The sequence below is a fragment of the Mixophyes fleayi genome, chromosome 8, assembly GCF_038048845.1.
Source record: "Mixophyes fleayi isolate aMixFle1 chromosome 8, aMixFle1.hap1, whole genome shotgun sequence".
In the NCBI taxonomy this organism is placed as follows: domain Eukaryota; kingdom Metazoa; phylum Chordata; class Amphibia; order Anura; family Limnodynastidae; genus Mixophyes; species Mixophyes fleayi.
Window position 1 is genome coordinate 118,925,072 of NC_134409.1, and position 20,408 is coordinate 118,945,479.

A 20,408-nucleotide genomic window follows, 5' to 3' on the forward strand; every position below is an offset into this window, starting at 1 on the left:
TCATTGTTCATTGTGTGTTGCCTCCACTACCCTCTGTAAGTTCTTGTCTGGGATACCGCGACCTGCGGAATAAGAGCAGCAGAGTCCATATTCCCTTGCGAGCATACCTGGTGAATACCACCTATCCGTTAGACTCCGCACTCCTGGGCAAGTCCCATCTAAACAGAGGCAAGGGATCTACAAAATCATTCAGAGTTGTGACAGATTCCACTAGATTGTGGCATTTTTAATTTTTCCCACCATAACCTTACTAAACATGAATACTCCCTACTAAAAAAGGGACTCACATTTGCCCTCACAAAAAAAAAGAATACATTTCAAATGTATATTGATAAACACCTTCACTACTAAATTGACTCTAAAAAGACATTGTGCAAGAAAAGAACAGTTATGAAAATAAATCAAAAATTGGACTTAAATCTGTTTCCAAATTTTACCCTCTAGAACCCAAAAGTTGCCACATTTACCTATTTCACGTATTAGTTGTCAAAGATTTATGTAACTATAATTACGAAAATCCACACAATAATAACCTTGCTGAAAAGGAATCGCTAGCCATAAAAAAATGTTCAAAATAACAAAGAGCTGGTTGTCAAACAGGCTGATAAAGGCAGCAGTGTAGTATTATTAAACAGAGGTGACTGCATCAAGGAAGCCCTTAGGATCCTCGAAGATGAATCTTCATATACTAAGTTATGCAATGAGCCAACGAATGAATAGGTTTCCTTGAGTCATCTTAGTAAAAAGACTCCATGAGATGGATGGGTACCAGTATTTGATGGTTTCTAACCCAATCATTCCCATTTTTTATTTTTTACCAGAAATCCACAAAACTTTGATCAATCCCCCAAGTAGACCCATCGCAGCAGGTATTGAATCACTCTGCTCATATATCTCAAAATAGATTTATCATTTTTAAGCAAATATTTTGCCAAATTAGAATCGTATTTAAAAGGACAACACCAGTGTGTTATAAATATTCCAACATTTTGAATATCACTCTAATTACATCTTGGTCACTATCGATGTCCAACCATTATATACCTCATTTGAACATAGAAAAGGTTTCACAGCTTGTAGGCCATTTCTAAACACTGACCCTACTCGTACCAACACACACATAGGGCTAGATTTACTAAGCTGCGGGTTTGAAAAAGTGGGGATGTTGCCTATAGCAACCAATCAGATTCTAGCTGTCATTTTGTAGAAGGTACTAAATAAAAGAAAGCTAGAATCTGATTGGTTGCTATAGGCAACATCCCCACTTTTTCAAACCCGCAGCTTAGTAAATCTAGCCCATAGAGACTTCTACTGTGAACTCATTCTGTACTTTTTCAACACACAGCTTTAAATTCATAGACACCTTTTATCTCCAGATGTGTGGGACGGACTGCCTGTTCGCAGCCTTGGTGGCCGCGGGCATCGACACGACTCTCACCACTGCTGCTGGCATCCCGGCCATCTCTTCACTTCCGGACGTCACTTCCGGCTTTCTCTTCCTGGTTGCCTAGGCAACAGCCGGGACGCCTGGAGCTCTCTGCCGCCACGCCCGGTTGTTCTGACCCAGCTCTCCATGGCTGATTAATTGTTTATGATGCAGCCTGATTTGATTATACAGCTGGGCACTCTAGTTCTCATTGGCCCCACTGCTATTAATTATTTAGGCAGGTCCTGGGGATACTTTCAGAGCCTTGTCCTGATTGGCTATTCGAACTATTTAAGGCAGTGAGGACTGAGCCTCACTGCTGGTTATAGCATTCTGTTCCAGTCTGCTACCTGCTTCTATGCTGTGTTGGTGTTTAACCTTGGATTGTTTTCCCGTGTATGCCTGTTCCTGGACTCTGAACCTCTGACTGTGATCCTGACCTTCTGCCTATACCTGGACTCTGAACCTTTGCCTGTGATCCTGACCTTCTGCCTGTATCAGGACCCTGAGCCCTTGCCTGTGGCCCTGACCCAGCTCGTACCAGACGTTTCCACCTGTGCTCTGCCAGGCCAGTCCAACGTTATCATCTCTGTCCAGTCTGCAGACCTCTGGCCTGTCGCTACCCCGTGTATTACCTCCTGTACCCGAGTGCTACCGTGTGACCATAAACTTGTACTACACTGAGTGTAAGTCCTGGGGGCATCTGAGTACCTGTGTGCATGACCAGTCTCTATGGGAAAGGTGGCTGCTACAGGTGAAGACCTCTTCTGCTAAGTTCTACAAGTTTCGCACCAATCTTTGCGACTCTACTAATGGTCAGTTGGGAAGAAGAATATATCCTTACTCGAACCATATAAAAATGTTTAAAGAGATACATTGATATAGTGGTTTGGAATGGTGATACAGGCTCACTAAATTATTTTCTCACATATATCAATATCAACTATTACAATTTGAAATTAACAGCCAAGCATGGCTGAAAATAAAATACCTAGATTTGGTCCTGTCAAGAGTAGGGAATATAGTTGTAACTAAGAATTATATCAAAACAGTGGATACGAATAGTTATCTCTATTTTGAGAGTGATGTTCTCCTTCAAGACCTCCTCTCTTCCCTCATTATGGAGCACTATTTAAAGCTCCTGGATTTACCTGTCTGATGCTTGTTCTTTAAGCTCACTTCCTGCAGCCTGTGGTTCTTGTTCCTTTCTTCCTCGTAGTTTGTATTTGTTCCTAAAAGCCAGCTCTCAGCTTGTGCCCTGTGTTGAACTACTGCTGTTCCAAGTATCTGTTACCATCTCCTGAGTACTACATTGTGACAGCTACTGTTCTCTCATTGCTACCTATCAGAGTTGCTACTGTTCCTGTGACTCCTCAACTATTGTCCCGAGTTATCACAGTTACCTCTTTCTGTCCTCAGCTTGTGGCCAGTATAGAATTACCACTGTTTCAAGTATCTCGGTTACCACCTCCTGAGTACTACATCATGTCAGCCTCGGTTCTCTCTCTACTGCCTCTCAACCTTCTACTGTTCCTGTGACTCCTCTGTTGTAGTCCAGAGTCACAACCGCTGCATCCACCTCTGCGGCCGACATTGTATTACCACAGTTCCAGTGTCTCTACCACTTACCTGCTGGTACCAGTGTCTGCCTCCTAGCATCTCCTGGCTCCTACACATCACTCTGCTGTCCACTCGCATGCGGGACCGCGACCTGCAGGTTTGGTGCCATTAAGACCATATCTCCTTGCGGGGGTGCCTGGTGAAAACCACCTTCCTGTTAGACTCCGTGCCCGTGAGTGCCCAGCAGAGCCTAGGTATCCAATATCCAGCCTTGTCAGCAGTGACACTACCCCTGTTTCTGTATGAGAAATGGCAATGAGCACTGAGAGTGACAAGAACACTGCTACCCCTGTTTCTGAGTGAGCAATGCTACTAGAAACTGGAGTGTGACAAGCACACTGCTAGCTATCCTCTTTCTGTGTGAGCAACGGCAATGAGCAATGTCACTGGAGACTAGAATGTGGCAAGAACACTGCTAGCTATCCTCTTTCTGTGTGAGCAACGGCAATGAGCAATGTCACTGGAGACTAGAATGTGACAAGCACACTGCTAGCTATCCTCTTTCTGTGTGAGCAACGGCAATGAGCAATGTCACTGGAGACTAGAATGTGGCAAGAACACTGCTACCCCTGTTTCTGTGTGAGCAATGTCAATGGAGAGTGACAACAACACTGATACCCTTCATGTTTCTGTGTGAGCAATGCCAATGGAGAGTGACAACAACACTGATACCCTTCCTGTTTCTGTGTGAGCAAAGGCATTGAGCAATGTCAATGGGTACTGGAAAGTGACAAGAACACTGCTAACCCTGTTTCTGTGTGAGCAATGCCAATGGAGAGTGGCAAGCACAGTGCTTTCTCACTGGAGACTGGAGAGTGACCCCTCCTGTGTCTGTCTGAGAAATGGCGCTGGATCGCCACTGTAGGGAGGTACTTTTGGATTCCAAAACCCACTAGATCAGACGGCACTACAATGACCTTTTGCCTTTATTTCAGTTTCGAGGAAGCAGGAAAGTTCTCGGATTTGTGATGATCAGGGGGAGGGGGGGCACATTTAAAAGAGGGGATTTTGATGACAGTTGTATCCATAGTATAAACCTATACCATAAACGTCAGTGGACTGTGGTGCTGATCCATTGTTGTTGGCAAACTGGACATAAAGTACTTTATATAAAAGACTACGGAAAAATAGCATATTTCATCCATATGCTGCTTATGCACCTAGTTTATGAAAAGTCCTCATCAACGTATATATTTGAACATGCCTTCTAACAGACGTACATGCGTGTTGTTGCAGGTCTACATAAGCTGCATTTGCATAAACACATCTTTACTGTACTCACCCTACATTAGAAGGCCTGTTCCCTCCCCATTCCCAACCTCTACAAGGTGCAGGCGGTTGTAAGTTACATACTTGTGCAAGTTTGCATAGATGCATGTGAGTGCGCCCACTTCATGGGCATGTGCAGTGCAATTTTACACAAGATATGCTAAGCTACCTGCCATACATCCCACTTTGCATCAATCCCTATATTTTAAACATGCAGTAAACCATGTGAGTTGATGGCTGGCTTAGCATTGTATTAAATTCCTATCTGTTTCTTTCTTTTGGTAAATTAAATAAAGCAGGCAAAGAAGGTTTTCCTGTTTAATTTAGAGCTAAGTGTGTCTCTGCTTCCTTAGTATACAATGGAAAGTCCACAAGTGTTATATAATAGAAGTCTATGCATATTAAGATAGCCAACTAACAGTCACAATGCTGCACAGAATAAAACACCCATATAAATTAAATCAATAATGCTCCTTAATACTAAAAAGAGGAAAAGGGGGTTACACTTCAATGACCATAACCTAATTAGGTAATGGTAAATAAAATAAATAGTACAAGGTATGTTAAACATAAAATAAGCCTAAAATATATTTTAAATGCTATTAAAATCTGTAAAAGGTGATTACATCATATAACAAAAACATTTCTGTATTTCAGTGGCCTTATCATAGAAACCCTATCTCCAAAATCTAATGAAATCAAATAAAATAATGGAACTACATAAAAGAAACATAAAACAAAAACAGTTATTTCAAATTATTCATTGAGCCCCTATGTCCATAGTGTATTTAGTTGGAAAATCTAATCAATTTTATCTGGAACAATAATTAGTCAATTCCTTCTATTTTTCCCCACAGAAGTCTCTAGGAACTGAATGATTATCTACATTATTTTTAACATTACGTATATGTTCCTGTATTCTCAGTTATAAATTATGTTCAGTTTTGCCAAAGTATTTAAGGCCACATGTACATCCCACAAAGTAAACTACATGGGTTTTCATACAGCTATAAAGCGCCCTTAATCGGAATTTCCTTTGTTGTTGTTGAAATTAGAATTTTTTTTCTTTGAGTTCTCATCATATTTACAAATGTTACAATGACCATACTTATAGAGTACCCTGTTATTCTGCCATGATATAGGGTTATTTCTAGTTTTAATTATCACTTTTAAACTTTTTTTAAAAAAATTTAGATTTTTTTTTTTTTGGTCAGTTCATTCAAGTTCGGATCTATCTTTATCCTAATGTGCATTTAATGTATTTCTGAAATGTCTTTTCTAGCATACGTTTCTCATAATGAATGGGATCTCCATGCTTTATTTTGATATTCCATCAAATTCCATCTTTCTAGGTTCCTAGTTTTATTAATAGCCTCTTGGATTAGGGCATCTGGATAACTTCTATCTCAAACTCTTTTTGCGTAAAGTACAAATTGTTCATCACAAATTTAAGTGTCACTTAAGTTCCTTTTAATTTTACAAAATTGCAAGTTGCTGTTCGTGTCCACATTTTTTTATACAGTTTTTATTTTTATTTTTTGCAGTAAATCCAAAAACTGATTACATACTGTGTGTGAATTTGAGATTAAAATAGTTTACAATAACAAAATCCATAAAACATAAAAGATCTTCCATTGTGTCCTTCCAGACCATGACAAGATCATCAATGTATCCCTTGGTAAACTAAATATTACTAAAATAATATGTATATCAACATAGAAACAACTATCCCAATAGATCTGAACAGTACTAGGTCCTAACAAATCACAGTTACAATCACATATATCATTCATTCTACTATTTCATTTCAATGCAGCCTTCAATCGTTATCTGTGCAGGCCAGCCGCTGTTAGCAGGTTTCTTGATGTACTGTATAGGAAACATAATGTGAAATTATATTTTGTGTCATATTTTAAATTTTGCAATGTAAATTCACACCTCTAACTTATCATATACAGGAGAAACAAATAGGATCTGTGAATTTTATTTTTATTTATAGGTCTCTCTTACATCTACTAAAAAATATGAGCTAAGTTCGAGCAAGACAGATGAGTTTTGGCCATTTTCAAGCTAAAATAGTTACATTGTTTAGTAATTTTAACGGTTTTCTGTTCAAACACAGTATTGTTCGCTGTTCAAATTAAAGATACCATAACATGTAGCCATTTAAGTTCAGTCAACATGTTATAATTTACTTTACTTTAATGTATTTTGCTTTAACTACATGATGCGAACTGAAACTTTGTTTTTCCAACTTGAACATATAAACATCAAACCCAAAATTTGGCCACAGCAATCCCACCGCCTCAAAAATCACACCTTGAACAAGTTCAACATTCCTTCTAATTTTAATTCAAATAATTCACATTAAGTATGTGAGAGAGCAAAAGAGGAATTATGAAATTCTAGATGCAGTAGGTATTTAGGCCAATACATTTAGTTTTTATGGGAAGGGGAGGGGATCTAATTGAATCAATTGGCCAAATAGTCCAAATGGAATAATAGTGCTGTAACTATAGCAACCAATATTCTAGCATCGCTCCAGCTAGTGCGCACTAGACTAATATAGGCTAAAATGCGTCTATTTCCCAGGTCCCCTTGGTACAATATAACCTTCAGAATTCATATTTTTTGCTGAAATTTTTATGAGCTTAGATTTGCATGGCTAGTAGGGATAGGGTTTGATTTATTGCATTTGAAACCAAAATCAAGCAAGGTATGTCAATTATACAGTGAAAAAGCCACATTTCATTTTTATTGGGCGGTGTCTTTGTTTATACCATCCTTTACTTTTCTCAATCATTTTTTATATCTATTTAATTTTACAGTACAATAGGTAGTTTTGATAAATAAGCATTGTTTTCATTATATTCAAACTAGCAATACTATAATTTGTCTAGACAAACAAATAATTTTCCTCCTAGCTTCATACAATATGCACAGATTGGGCCAAACATGTAGAATATGGAGGGATATTATGAAGCAGTCTGAGCCTATCCACAGGAATTCAGGCCAATATTTACGAAAAATGTTTGCTAAGCGATTTTTCTATTGTCATTTTTTGTCTTTGCCAATTAATTTTGGCTACAATTAAATTGCACTAAAATACCTGTCCATAAGCCAAAACTGTGACAGGTTAATTTGGAGCGTACAATACAAAAATGTTGTCCGTGTGTATATATGCGAGCAGGGTTCTCTTACCTCTCCGTCTGTATGTATTACCCAGTATTGTTTTATTAATGTTTGTTCCCAATTGTAAAGCGCTACGGAATTTGCTGGCACTATATAAATAGATGATGATGATGATGATGATATATATGTATGTATATGTAAAGAAATGTTCATTAGCAAAAAAAAACAGCTAAATGGCAAAACATAAGAACTGTATGACTGGCCAATGCGCTTGCAGTAATTAAAATATTTCATTATAGTGCTCTGCTATTGAATATATCAAAGCATTAGATTCTCTGTTCACACTATGTGTGGCTCACATCACAAGTAGTTATCTGTCACATATAAGGAAAAACACAAGTTATCTTACTGTCAACTCCTTTTTCTCAAAGTACTCCGTGGCAGCCTTCACTATGGGGTTGTTTCCATTCTGTTTAGTTCAAAATAGGTCTAACAAAATCACCCCCTCAGAGAGAGTATATAAGCCAGCTCATCCCCTTCCTCCACATCTTTTGAGTACTTCCATGCGGTCTTCTGAAACATATAAAGACAACTTCGGAGGGAATACAATAGGTTGCCATGAAGTACTTAGAGGAAAAGGAATTAATGGTAATATAATTCACATTTTACCCCTTCACTCCTCCACGACAACTTTTACTATGGGATGGACCCAAGCAGCGCACAGGGGCAGTGGCGCACGCAGGGGGGGTTTCTGAGTCTCCAGAAACCCCCCCTGCGCTAACTAAATGGCCACTATAGCGGCACTGTCTTATACAGCAGCCGCAGCGCTGTCAAAGAAGCGTCCGCGGCGGTGCTGTAGTGTATACAGCACCGCCGCGGCTGCTGTATAGGACAGCGCTGCCTAAACTGAGCTGCTCTCGCGCGGGTTGGTTGTTTTTTTTTTTTGTTTGTTTGTTTTTTGGGTCGGGGGAAACCCTCCCCCCCCGACAATTCTCCGTGCGCCCCTGCAGGGGGACAGCAGCAAAGAGCCGATCAGTCACAATGTGCTTCGTAAAGAATGTATTTCATTGCTGACTTACGGATATGTCTGCCAAATTGAGACTATCCCGAAGATTAAATAAAGTACTAATGACTGGAAAAGTAATGGAAAGATGTCCATCCAGCTGAATTGCAGAACTCTGTCACAGATGCCTGAGCCTTCCTATCCCAAAATGTAGCTACAACTCATATTGAATGGGCTTTCAGTATTTCATGTACTGGTTGTCCACTCCTCTTGTACACCTGTGTGATCACTTATCTTATCTATCTAGACATGTTTATTTTACATGCAGCATATCTTTTACATTGGCCTACATGTATCACAAACTGTTGTTCTCTTTTGCTGAACTCCTGTGTTCTAGACAAGAATATAAAAATGGCCCTGGTCAGATCTAGTGAATGCAGCTTATTTTCCTTTCTCATCTGTAGGTTGTGGAAGGAAAGCTGGTAGCACTACAAGAAGTATATACTACTTTTGGTAGAAAAGCAGGATTGGCTGTCAAAGCCACTCTATCTAAATATATATTCAGAAAAGGTTCCTTTCAGCATAGTGCTTATAACTCCCAAATACACCTGGCAGAAGTCACAACTACTAAAAATAACAATTTTAAAGTCACCCATTTCACCAGCACATTTTATAGTGGTTGACTGGGGTTATCCATAAGCATAGTGAGAACTAAATAGAGGTTCCATACAACCACAAAAGTTCTGACTGAAATAATTGGAAAACCTCCTGATTTAGACTCCAATCTTCTGGATGGATATGTGTGTGACTGAGATAGTTGGCTACTATGTTCTGCTTGCCTGCTACATGTAATGCTGATAGCGCCTTTACATTCTTTTCTGTCCAAAACATAATTCCTGCTATCTTTGCTCTGCTTCTAGTTCCACCAGGGTTCTGTTGTCTGAGTATACTCTTAGATGTTTTCCCTGTATTTGGTACAGTAAATTCTGGATGGCTTTCCAAGCTGCTCATTTCCAAGAAGTTTATGTGTAATTTCCTTTCTTTCTGTGACCACACACCTTGTCATATTTTGTTCTTGAAGATGTGCTCCCCATCCTTTTGCACTGGATTCTGTTGTATCAACTACTCTGGCTCTGCAACTGACATTTCTCTTGTCACTTATTTTGGGTCCACCAGACAGAAATCTCTTGGTGTGTTCTGACAATTTTATTATTCGATTCAATGGGAACTTTTTGTGATCCCATGTCTTCAAGAGCTCCAGTTGCAGACTCCTTCATGATGACCCATTATCCAGAATCTGAGAAATTTCCTGCGCTCTACGAAAGTAAGAATCCTGAAATTCTATGTGTTAAGGCTCCTGCTGAACGACTGAATGAATCCACAAAACCATAAATGGGTACAATGCAGCGGTCAGCATCCATGGAGATCCAATAAGACAAGCCAAAGGTCAGGGCGGGCAACAATTATGGAGATCCTGTAGTGTAGCCAAGGGTCAGACAGACAAGGAATTCCAGACAGGGAATTCCAGAGTCCTGCAAAAGGTCAGTCACAGAGGACTGAAAGCTTCACGAGGCAGAAACGCTATAGCCAGAAGGGGGGCTGTGCACTTTCTGCCATTTAAACTACTAAGGATGAAACAGAATGTTCTATTAAAAACAATCCCACCCCCCCATACACACAATCTATTCATGTAAGGTGGTCATGTGGCCGCTAACTACATGAAGGAAGTATCCTACAGCTGGGAGGATTGTTATTTGACTGGGTGTCTGCTACCCAAGGGTGTAAGTATAGGGCTCTCCTTGAAACTGCTGCTGATGCCATAGCTCTTGCAGAAAAAAAACCACCACTCTGCACTGTTGACATGAGGCAGGATAGACACATGAATTCAGGTTGTTTTCATGAAATTCTGACTGTACCATCTGCATTTTGTAGCAAAAATCAAAATTCGTCAGACCAGGTTTTGTTTTTAAAGTCTTCAACTGTCCAGTTTTGGTGCACTGGTTTCCCTCTGTAGCATAAATATCCTGTTCTTAGCTGACAGGAGTAGAACCCAGTGTACTGCTGTAGCCCATCCACTTCAAGGTTCGACATGTGCATTCACATATGTTTTTCTGCATACCACTGTTTTAACACATGGTTAATAGCATTACTATTGCCTTCCTGTCAGGTTGAACCAATCTGGCCATTCTCCTTTGATCGCTCTCATTAAACGAAGCATTTTTGCCCACAGAACGGATACTGCAACAAAATAGTGATACTAAGTATGCAGACAAAATTAATCTCACTATAAACATCCTAGAATTGAGAGCTGTCTGAAAAGCAATGTTACACAACATAGTATTTGGTGCAAACAGCTGAAAATATTTTCAAACAATCACCTTAATGAGACCTTGGCTCATCAATATGGGTATGTGTTCCCTCCTTTTCCCCTCATTTGCCAAGTATGGAGTCAAATCAGGAGGAAGGAAGTGGACCTAATAGTGGTTCTTCCTTTCTGGCCCTGCCAGCCATGGTCCTTGATATCCTGGGAGCAGCCCTTAACGCTACATTTTCAGCCATATCTGCTATGTAAAGGCCCAATTTGTCAGCCAGAACCGGACACTCTTGCTTTTATGGGCTGGAGACTGAGCATGTGCTGTTCAAACAGAAAGGCAATCCAATAAGGTAACTGAACTGCTTTCACAAGCTAGGAAGAAGAATCCATCCATAATTTATTACAGCATCTGGAAAAAGTTTATCTTCTAAGCAGACTATAGCTAACCCAGGCACTACAGATCTACTTCAGGTACTTGAAATCCTTCTATGTGTTGGAGAAAACTATCCCTAAAAACTAGCAGGTGGTACAGTGAACACACCTGAAACATGCCTTGCATCTGATATTCAGTTCCTTAAATAGAAATATGTCCTCTGGTAAATGGAACTATGGATGGACCAACATGTCCTTGAGGTTCCTTCCTCGCTTGTAGCCTAATATTGATCTACATGAGTTCAGAGATTTTAAAGATGATTTGATTATACCAAAGTCTATCATTTCTTGATGACTGTGCAGTGTTCTTGGATGTTTTTGAATAAATGTAACTAATTGGAAACACATTATGATCACATTTCTGCTTTTGAACTTCAGACTTTACCAATGACGTCCTCTGTATTTGAGCTACGTCATTAATTAAATTTACAAATAATTTTGGGTGAATAGCCACTGCAATCCAAAAAAAGAATAATGTCATAAATGTAATGCCTATAACATAAAATATATGCTTTGATGTTATTCTTAAAAAATAGTTTCCACTAAAATTCAAACATGTAACAGGTGGCATAAGACAGAGCCAACGATGAACCCATCACAGTACTATTACATTGTTAAAAATATTACCCTTCATCTGTATAAGAAAATCAACCTTCAAATCATCATATACGTGGTGAAACGAGGTATTAATATCACCTCAAACAGTCTGCACCTCGTTTCTCAAACTGTGGACTATAAAAACATATACTTTTTCTAGCCCTCTGGTTCCCCATATTTGTCAGTCATATTTATACTTCTATATTTTCTTTTGTAGGGTAGCACGGTGGCTAAGTGGTTAGCACTTCTTCCTCACAGTGCTGGGGTCATGAGTTCAATTCCCGACCATGGCCTTATCTGTGTGGAGTTTGTATGTTCTTCCCGTGTTTGCGTGGGTTTCCTCCGGTTGCTCCGGTTTCCTCCCACACTCCAAAAACATACTAGTAGGTTAATTGGCTGCTATCAAATTAGACCCTAGTCTCTCTCTCTCTCTGTCTGTGTGTGTATGTTAGGGAATTTAGACTGTATAGAATAGAAAGCCTGAATACACTTCATTTATAATAGTTAATATTACATTTCTAAGCATGTAAATATAATAAATCAGATCTCACATAGTTCAAAAGAGAATTATCATAAAAGTGGAGAGGGGAATATCCCTAAGTGATCATGATATATAGTTACTATTCCTAAATATCTTTGAATGAAATAATACTAATTCTATATTGAGCAAACTTCATTGGGTTCTACAATTAAGAAACCTTCTTTTCCAAAGAGAAAGCTATCGCTATGCAAACTAAAATGAACAGTAGTGTTCCATAGTTTGTTATTATAGTAACTACAAGAATGAGGCAATTTCGAAGTCTAGATTCAGACCTGATGGGGCTAACGTGTTCATGGTGAAGATCCATTTTGTCTCTTCACGATTGAGTCTTTTCTCAAAGTCTCCTCCTCTCCAATCTTTTTTGAGACATTTTAATAGCCAGAATTCTATCCCTGATGGATCTTTATTGTGGATTTCTTTAAAATGATTGGACAAACTATGTGTCTCCACTCCTAATTTAATGTTCCTGATATGCTCAGCAATTCGTGTTTTAAATTTTCTTACAGTTTGCCCTATGTACTGCAATCCACATGGACAGTTTATCAGCTATACGACTCCCATAGATTCACATGACATATTCTCATTAATTTGATATTTTATATTAGTACTGTTTTATATAAATTCTTTTATGGGTTTAGTACTTTTGCATAGCGATAGCTTTCTCTTTGGAAAAGAAGGTTTCTTAATTGTAGAACCCAATGGAGTTTGCTCAATATAGAATTAGTATTATTTCATTAAAAGATATTTAGGAATAGTAACTATATATCATGATCACTTGGGGATATTCCCCTCTCCACTTTTATGATAATTCTCTTTTGAACTATGTGAGATCTGATTTATTATATTTACATGCTTAGAAATGTAATATTAACTATTATAAATGAAGTGTATTCAGGCTTTCTATAATATATTCCTAGAATGAGAATGCATGTTCCTTCAAATCTTTATGTCAACTTTTTCATGTGTTAGCTGTGTGTATCGCCACATGTCTATATTAATTTGTTCACCAACAAAATACTTACCATTGTAAATGTATAGCATTTAGGCGTTTTACTATGCGCTTTTAGGTTGAAAATACATGTTTATTTATGCACATCAAGCTGCTCATTACGACCCATTGAATATAGACTATAAATAGTAAGCCTTCGGAATAACACCACACCCCCTGATGAAGTCACTAATAGTGACGAAACGCGTTGGAACCAGTCACTGACGAGACACGGCTCCTGACGTCACGGGAGTTCCCGGAAGGTCAGGAGCTTTGCTATCATCAAGCTTTGCGATCATCGAGGTTTTACACACGCAGCGGGACAGAAATGCTATTGGGTCAGTGGATGCCAGCCCGTAGATAGAAAGCCTCTACCAAAGATACCTTTTGATGAGCTGTCTTTTAACTCAAATGTGAGTTTATTTTAAGGTGTATTTTATAAATAAATTGTTTTTTTAAGATATACTACACTATCAGGTGCTGTTTTTGTCCTCCTTCCCCTTATATCGTTTATCTCATATATGCACGCGATTTGCCATACATGATGGTGGGATGTGAGGACAACTAGATCAAAGCACGTTTGGAATCCTATCTACAAGGAGGATTTACCCTCTTATGGAGTGGGAATTTAGATCACTACTTGATACAGACTTGGTACATTCATTTTGAAGTTTGAACATTCCATATCACTATTGTACAATATATGTTGTCACCATTACCATCTCTTTACACTAAGACATACAGATGATGTATGAGTGGGTAATCTATGCACTCAGTTTATGCTATTTTTATGATACAGATTTCATATATGCTATAAGTTTATAGTGCTATTAATCTTATATGTGACAAAAATTCACAGCAACATTTATGTATATTGTCGATTTCTAATTACGTCATACTATTCATACACCCGTCATAAGATCCATCCATTGTTTATGTTTTATTCCCCATTTCCCCTTTGCGCCCATCCCATACATTCTATATTTGACTGAATTTTAACAAGTCATATTTTCATTTTAGATAAAGTGTTAAATAAAACAACGATGGAAATAAATTAATTTGTACAGAAAATCCGACTTGTCCTCTTTATTAACTACAAGTACCTGTGTCTGTATCTTTCCAAATTCAGGATAATCTTGTTCACAGAGTTTACTGGTATCTCATCTCTTGAACTCACCTATAAGTCAACCCAAGAACATGTTTACAGTACCTTTTCAAAGGCAGTAAAGTTCTCTATTCCTTTTCCACCAGCAAAGACCCAGCCGTCTCGGTTAGCGATTGATTTGGAATATTGACTTCCAAGGCTGGCAAATAACGCTCTGGTTTGGCTGTCCAGACTAAAGTAAAAACATTCAGAGTTAAAACTTACTTTAAATTAACTTGATTGGTTATAACCATAAGGATTATTTAATTGCTTTATCTATACTTATTTATACTTAATTACTGGGCCTGATTGATTAAGGAAAGTAAAGCAAAAAAATTGAATAACTTTGAACCTTGGCAAAACCATGTTGCTTTGGAGGGGGAGGTAAATTTAAAATGTGAGGACAGATTTATAACTGGGGTAGAGCATATCCTAGATCAACTTTAAATTTCAGTGTACAAATAAGCTATCAAATATTTATGTGCTACATGAAGAAAACTGACATATATCTTATGTGCAAAATAAAACTAATTTGCACCCCTTGCATTGTAACATGGTTTATCCACATGTAACATGTGTTCACAATGCTGTCATAATATCTACAGAGTTGTAATGTTGACATTCAAAATGTCAACATAAATAAATAGATGTAAAAAATAAGACAATAAATTGAAAAATAAAACAGCAATAAATATAAAAAAACAACAACATAAAACGATGTGTCCCTTCCCCCCCACATAGTTTATCCAAACCTAGTGTTGCCTCCCAAATGTACTATTACTGGCACTAGGGTGTGCCAGCCTGGGTTGGTGGCACTATAGCAGCGAAATCTGCAGCTTAGAGTCCCCCTGCCATAATGCCATACCAAACCTAAGCTTGTCAGCACGGGAATGGATTTCCTAGGGAGATCGGGCCCCCCATTTAGGCCTTGGAAATCCCAATGTTATAAATATTATCGATTTGCCGGTAAGTGCTCATGTGCGGCAGGAGCTCTTAGGAACTAGTATGGTGTCCTATATGAGGGTACTGGTGGAGATTGGTACTACATCCTACTGCAACTCAGTATATCTGCCTTATGTGGTTCAGATACATCCTGTATAACTAATCTCTGCTCAGAATCCCACTGACAAGTGATCTGTGGTGCCCACCTACCTAAATTAAGTTATCACTAGTTAAGTAGTCCTGGGGACAACAGAGTACTGGCGAACCTATCTGGTTGCATGGGAAAGGGGGTTGCTAAAGGTGATGCATGTAGATCACTGCACCAGCTTAAAAAAATGACCTGCCATGACACCAACTGAAGCAAGAGTAATTAAGCTTGACAGCGAAATGCGCGTTGACGTTTCATTCTAGGAGCTAATATCCTCCTGAAATCTTAATAATTATATCTTTTATCACCGGATGTGTAGGGCCGTACAACTAAAGAACATTATCTATGATTAGGGCAGCACAGTTATAGAGTGTCTACCTGAGTCTAGACAGGATAGGTGTTCTACAACCACCCGTTTCATTGAATCAGTTTTATTCATTTCAATGTTACCTATATAGTGCCAATAACACAGTAGCAGTTTAAAGATTGCAACCTCAAATCATGCCAGCAAAGAATAGAGGTGTATATTTTAATGATATTTTCAACTCATAGCCCGATTTAGTAACATTTGAGGAAAATGGTAAATATCATACATATCACTGAACAAATACAGTTTGATTTAGAATCTCTGCAGGCTACTTAAGCCTTAGAACAAAAAGAGAAGGCCACCTGGTGTTGCGGCACTGCGTGATTGGGATATCGTGACAGAAGAGGCCACAGACAGCGGTGCCTTGAGGGAAAATAGTGACTTGGCAGTATGGCACGTGGGCAGCAAAAGATGCAGGCCCAACAGAAGAATGCCAAGAAACAGGCTGAGAAGAAGAAACATGTAAGTTATCAGAAAGTTGCTGCTTAAGCAGCACTGGTCTTCACATGTCCTGTGTGCAGGACACAGATGCCAGATCCCAAAACCTTCAAGCAGCACTTTGAAAGCAAACACCTTAAGACTCCAATGCCTCCAGAACTAGCGGATGTGCAAGCGTAACATAAGTAAAGATATACCCTCAGCTGATGAATGCACTGAATAAAGTGGGTTGGGCATCTCTAAAAGACACTTCTCAAATTCTGGGCATACCTTTAAGTTAAGTCACAGATGAGTGATTTGGGAATATTTGGTCTTTGATGTTGCAGCAACTACTAAAATTCACAGTATGGATTTTTATATGCAATTACACATGGGTTATACTCTGATTATTTTCTTATTCTTCAACAAAGGGAACACTTCTTCCCCATATTTGTCCACTTTCTCTTGCGCTGATGGGCTATGAGTTGGTTTGAAGATTAAATTGGACGCACATTTAAACCAAGTGCCGTCTTAAACTGTTTCCTTAGCGCTGTAACCAAAAGCAACTTGGATGTTTCCTATTTATTTTTCTGCATTTTATTAGCACGCACTGGGTCATTCCATTCACATATTTCATCTAAGCAGCGTAACTTTGTTTTTTGTTTATTGCATTCCAATGCAGATGCCTATAACGATCCTTTAACATCGTTATCCCTGATCTAGTCTATGCTGGGGCTGTACTGGATAAAGATATTTTATAAAATTCCAGAAATAATCACCAGGTCCAAACAAGATAGAATCAGATCTGGCAACAAGAACTATTATACTATAACAACTCACGCTGCTTTCAGAAAAACTGGTTATGTTATCTTTGTTTATTCACAAGTGTCTCCTAATTGGAAACAGATCATTTAGCTCATAGGGTGTGTACATACCACCTGTATGACAAAAATACAGTATTCAAATAGTACAGTATATTAAACAAAATACCTCTTAAACACATTTCATTCTTTTAAGTTTCAAGGAGAAGTTACGTTGAGAATAGACTTTGTGGAAATACTTAAGATAAGGCTAAAATAATGCAATATGATATAGGATATAGGATAAGAAAACGGTAATGTCAATGCTCTATATTCCAGGACTTAATAGTTTTGAACTGTACTGTTAGCAAATTGTTTTCATTATATAATCTTTAATTAATAAAAATTATCCTTTAACATCATTTCACCCACATCACACTATGGGGGGGTATTCAATTGTTGCTCCGGACCGCAAAAAAATGAGTGCGTTAAAACTATTACCGTTTATACGGTAAACATGCGCATAAAAACCGTTAATACGGTAGTTTACTCGCTGAATTTCATCTTGCAGCTCAGGGAGCTGCGAGATGAAATTCAGCAAGTAACTACCGTATAAACGATAATAGTTTTAACGCGCTCGTTCTTTCGGTGGCCGGAGCAACAATTAAATACCCCTCAATGTGTCATATCTGAAAATACAATGCATAATTATTATTTATTATTAATTTTTATTTATAGGGCGACACTAGGAATCCGTAGCGCCGTACAGAGACAGACAGAAACACGATACAGGGTGGGACAGCACTGTACAGTTAACAAAAAGCACAGTAACTCAGAAGCTCGATGTACAGCTAGATGAGAGGTGAGAGCCCCCAGCGGGGTAGAGAAGGGGGTAGAAGGGCAGGGGAACCTCACGGAAGAGACAAGGAGCTGGAAAGCAGAGTTAAGGTGGTGGAGAACAGAAGGAGGCCCTGCTCGAAGGAGCGTACAATCTAAGGGGAGGGTAGGACGGACAGAGACGCAATGGTAGGAGTAGGAAATAGGGAGAACGGAGGCTGAGACAGAGAGGAGGGGAGAGGAGAAAGAAAAGGAGGGAGGTAAGAGGGGGACAGAAGAGAGGGCAGGAGTGGGAGGGGGCTAGGGGGACACCGGGAGGAGGTCAATTAGGTGGGGGACTGGAGGGCTTTAAGGAAAAGGTGGGTTTTTAAGGCCCGTTTGAAGCTGGACAAGTTGGGGGAAGTTCTGATGGAGCAGGGGAGCTGGTTCCAGTGGAGAGGGGCAGCGCTATGTAGTAAAATAAATTAGTTTCTTTCTTAGTTAAAACAAACAAAAAAAAGAACCAAAAGATAAAATTAGATCCGCTCTAGGGATTGGGTACCTCACTTAAAACATATTCTAAATAAACACATAATGTAAAGTGAGGGGGTGCTCATCCAACTAAACTTAGTAATTGCATAATTTCATATACTTGTGGTAAAAACCACAAGAAAGGGTTTGTTTTTTGAGCACTCCAGTCCATCTATTTTTATACAATCATTTTTATTAGTTTCATCTTAAAATACTCAATTGTATACATTGGTCTCCAAAGGCAAAATATAAAATAAAGTAAGTAAATAAGTAAAGAAAAAGTAAAATAAAATCATAAAATAAAGACTTGCTCTGCAGGACTCATGAAATGTTTGTGTGATTTTCCAGATTAGGTCAGTATTACCAGTACAGTATAAGTCCTATAAATCTCACATATCCCTCTGTCAATATACACTTTTATATCCACTTACCTATTATTTTGTGTGTATTAATTATCAAGTCTTATAAAGTAGCCTTATCATGTACAACTGCACTCAATATGTATAATGGGCAACATCAGTGCAATCTTTTTGCGAATATCTTACACAGCTCTCAAGGTAAAGTTGCCAATCTTATATAGTTATTTTGTATTGAAAAAGTAGCCTATTAGACCACATATCAACAATACAACAAAGCGATAGAGTGACAAATAGTGAAAACATCATTTATTGGTTGTAAACAAGTGTGACTGGATCACTTATAAATAACTTAAGGTATAAATTTATTTAAAGGATAAAGCGCAGGGCCCTTATATATATAATTACAAATGTACTTATTTTTGATATTGTTTACAGCGGCGGGCTGGGCCGGACAACAAAAGATGATTTTGGGTCGGTCCGTAGTTTCTACTTGGTGGCTGGTCCCTCACCTGGGACCAGCCACCTTCTCTCATTGGTCGCGGATCCTTTGATCTGTCCCCCCTCCCTGCCTTCCATTACGTGTGTGCCTCCACTGCTGTCACATGGGACGCGCACCATGTGACAGGTACCGTCCCATGAGTGAAGAGACTATACTGTGCGCCTGGATGGAACCAGGTAAGTGGGGGTTTGTAGTATTATTAATTGTGTGTGTGTCAGTATACTAAATTCATGTGTGTGTGTGCGCTAAAATAATGTGTGTGTCAGTATACTAAATGAAGGTGTATGTGTGTGTGTCAGTATACTAAAATAAAGCTGTGTGTGTGTCAGTATACTAAATTAAGCTATGTGTCAGTATACTAAATTAAGCTGTGTGTGTGTCAGTAAACTAAATTAAGCTGTGTCAGTATACTAAATTAAGCTATGAGTGTCAGTATACTAAATTAAGCTATGAGTGTCAGTATACTAAATTAAGCCGTGTGTGTGTGACAGTATACTAAATTAAGCTGTGTGTGTGTGCGCTAAAATAATGTGTGTGACAGTATACTAAATTAAACTGTGTGTATGTGTCAGTATACTAAATTAAGCTGTGTGTGTGTGTGTGTGTGTGTGTGTGTGTGAGAGACAGTATACTAAATTAAGGTGTGTGTCGGCATACTAAATGAATGCAGTGTGTGTGGGGGGGGGCGCAGTAAATTAACGTAGTGTGTGTTGGGGCCAGTAAATGAATGTAGTGTGTGTGTGCGGCAGTAAATGAATGTAGTGTTTGTGGGGGGGGGGGGGGGGGGTAGTAAATGAATGTAATGTGTGTGTGGGGAGGGGGACAGTAAATGAATGTGAATGTAATGTGTATGTGTGTGTGGGCCAGTAAATGAATGTAGTGTGTGTGTGTGTGTGTGTGGGGGGGGGAAGTAAATGAATATAGTGAGTGTGTGTGGGGGCCAGTAAATGAATGTAATGTGTGTGTGTGTGGGGACCAGTAAATTAATGTAGTGTGTGTGTGTTTGTGTATGTGTGTGTGAGCCAGTAAATGAATGCAGTGTGTGTGTGAGGGGCAGTAAATG

General features: G+C 38.8%; 1 pseudogene; it reads left to right on the plus strand.

The window, feature by feature from the left end:
- Positions 1 to 16,306: 16,306 nt before the first annotated feature.
- Positions 16,307 to 16,584, plus strand: LOC142100174 (zinc finger protein 706 pseudogene; annotated as a pseudogene).
- Positions 16,585 to 20,408: the final 3,824 nt, after the last annotated feature.